Source organism: Hippoglossus stenolepis, chromosome 22, assembly GCF_022539355.2.
Source record: "Hippoglossus stenolepis isolate QCI-W04-F060 chromosome 22, HSTE1.2, whole genome shotgun sequence".
Taxonomy (NCBI): domain Eukaryota; kingdom Metazoa; phylum Chordata; class Actinopteri; order Pleuronectiformes; family Pleuronectidae; genus Hippoglossus; species Hippoglossus stenolepis.
This window is the reverse complement of record NC_061504.1, coordinates 12,405,944-12,409,011: the sequence shown is the minus strand read 5'-3', so window position 1 is coordinate 12,409,011 and position 3,068 is coordinate 12,405,944. Positions and strand designations below refer to the sequence as shown.

Sequence of the window (3,068 nt, the reverse complement as noted above, 5' to 3'; positions counted from 1 at the left end):
TTCCTCGATGATATTGATGTAATGTCCCTGCAGGATGTAGAGATGTCGTTGTTTTGTTCACTGATCCTCATTTTCTACTTGATAGCAGCTTGTGTGATTACGGAGATTGTGTTGTGTGTACTTTTCTGCAGTTACTCGATAACAGGCCACAAAGAGACCGCAGAAAGGATGTCGCCTGAAAATTATTTAACGATTTATATTCTAGTTTGAAAACGGTGTTGTTTGATAGTGTCTTTAAAAATGGGATTTAAATGTTTAATAAGTTCACAACAACTTGCAGTCATCTTTTTGTCCTCATGAGGCAGGAAAGGAGGAAATAAATAGATGAAGACATTATGAAATAAAAAAAAGTCAATGCAATATAATCATTAAATTGGGAAACAATATTTGTATAACTCATAAACCATTATAGAAATATTATTTAATTGTACATGTGGGGTAATTATCTTACTATTTAAAATTATCTCACTTTTTTATTTTCTGTTTTGAAACTAAGAAATAAAGTTGTAATATATTTGTTTTAGTATATATATATATAAACAAAACAGGATTCAGAAAATAACATTTTAATACAAAAAAAACTACATTTGAGATGAGTAAATTCTGTATCTGTGACGTGAAAAAGAATAAATATTAGATGTATATTGCATTTTATTATTGGGTTGTCTCACTCCGAACCGCTAGAGGGCAGCCATCCACGTGACACCCAAGGCACGCTCAAATAACTGCTTCCGAAAGCAAAGCATTGTGGGAGTTTCCCCTTATACAAAGGACTTAAAGCAACGTGACTCAAACGTTGGTGACGGACTTCAGTCGAGAGACAGACGTGAGGCCTGAGCTCCGCAGATTAACTTACATTTACCGTAGTTTTCGCTTTAAATCGGTATTTTAGCTCCAGCTTTGACTTTTTCCACCGCAGACAAACTTTGTATCCAGAGAGAAGAAGTTAAATGCGACAAATCGCCCGGGAAGAAAAACGTCTTTTTCCGCCAAAGGTTTTTTTTCGGTCGGATATGTGCTTGGAAGTAATGGAGACCAAGCCTAAGCACGTGAAACCCGACTGCCTGCTTCGTAGGACCGTGAAAGTGGCGTCTAAACCGAGGTGGAGGCAGCTGGAGGCGGACGAGGCCTCCAAACCGAGCCGGGCCTCCATCCGGAAACAACTCCACCGCGAGCAGAAGCGGGCCCAGCTGGTTAAGCTCGCCCGAGTCCTGAGGCCCAACGTCGGGAAGAAGGACAAGGAAACGTCGCTGTGTGAGCAGAGAACCGCCGCGGCCTACAACCGCCGACACCCAGGAACAATGGCGCCGGCGAACACCACCCAGTTCCTGATGAGTAACGCCGAGGAGGACATGAAGAGCCGAAACATCCAGGCGGATCCGGCCTCCACGGAAACATGGTCGTGTCTGTACAGCGAGTCCATGTCCCCCCGGAGCGTGTACGCGGCCCTGGACTCTGCCTACGAGAGCTGCGTTGATTTCCAGCTCCGGGACTTTGAGGAAATGTTCGCCCCGAGCTGGTGAACAACGGCATCGAACGGTCTACGCGGCCTTGTGGCACCGATCCGACCCTCCTGTCCACTAGTGACAGTTACACAAAGACAACCATGAAGGTGTGAATAGTTACTGTACAGTTTTTGTGTTTGCATATCATGTTTTGTTTTTCGTGTTGCCCAGGTCATGTAATGTGGTTTTCATAGTTGGGCTTTATTTGTCTCACAGCCGACGCACTGGACGCTGCCCCACCACTAGGGAGCGCTCCTGAGCTCCGGACGGAACGATCCGAATCCCACCCGGGACGAACCGGTCTACGTGGAACCCGATCCGACCTCCTCAGACCCCCACTGACATGTACTTAGGACAAACATGAAAGGTGTGATGAGTGTATGTCTCATATCATGTTGATCATGTTGCCCAGGTCCGTGTTATGTGGTTGATGCGTCACGTGTTTCATGGTTGGGCTTTATTTGTCTCACAGCGGCGCACTTGGACGCTGCCCCACCACTAGGGAGCGCTCCCGAGCCGCGCGTCGCCCGGAGGAACGAACCAAACGCACCCCCGGGGACGAACCGGTCTACGTGGAACTGCTTCCCGCGACCTCCTCACACCCACTGACATTTACTTAGGACAGCCGTGAAGGTGTGATGCATATCATGTTTATCTCATGTTGCCCAGGTCATGTAATGTGGTTTGATTTGACGCATGATTTCATGGTTGGGCTTTATTTGTCTCACAGCGGCGCACTGGACGCTGCCCGCCCGCTAGGGAGCGCTCCTGAGCCTTGCGTCGCCCAGAGGAACGAACCAAACGCACCCGAGCTCTGCTCCGCCCACGGATTGTGAATAATCCAGGTAAACCCGGGCAGGTATCGTTGTTGCACTGACCACGTTATTGGTGGTACTGAAATGTGTTGGGCGATGAATGGGAAGTGTTGCTTTCCACAGTCACTGTTGTCTGAGCGTTTTCCAGATCCCACTCGACAACCCTCCCTCTCCTCTCCTCCCCCCACTGCCGGGACACGAGCAGGAGGCAAGGACACCGGAGAGATCAGTCTGCACGTGACTGACATGAGGTGACATTTACTGTCCGTTGATTGTTGACTGTTTCCAGGAAGGCCGAAGTTCAGACACTAAGCTTGGTTAATGTCGAGGTTGACAGTTGTATTTATTATGTAAGATAAAAGAATTTATGATGAGAGTGATTTTAATTAAACGAGGTTTGAAACGTATAAAACTGACCCTGTGTCTTTGTGTGAAATAAAAAAATGTTTTATTGAACGTACGAACAAATCTGAAGTAATGTCTGATTAATGGTACAACTAATAGCACACTAGTGTCTAATAAAAGTATTGCTCTGCAAAGTTTAATCAATTTAATAGATGCAACACGAGTCATAATGCTGATAATTTTATCTCTTCTGGTGGCCAAAGGTCATAAAAGTGTTTAGTTATATTTCATAATACAAGTCCTTAAAACATATTCGAATATGAAAATACGAATTCTTTATCATATATTTAGATTGATAATTTCTTGGTGTCTAAAGGCACAATTTCTACCAATAGTTGTGATG

The 3,068-nt window shown here is 45.4% G+C and overlaps 1 long non-coding RNA gene across 1 annotated transcript; it reads left to right on the top strand.

Annotated features, from left to right (window-relative positions):
* Window positions 1–769: 769 nt before the first annotated feature.
* On the top strand, window positions 770–2,727 carry LOC118101808. The gene is made up of 4 exons (XR_004694592.2): window positions 770–1,612; window positions 1,722–1,872; window positions 1,978–2,138; window positions 2,236–2,727. It is a non-coding gene; the product is annotated as an uncharacterized LOC118101808 (long non-coding RNA).
* The last annotated feature ends 341 nt before the right edge of the window (window positions 2,728–3,068 follow it).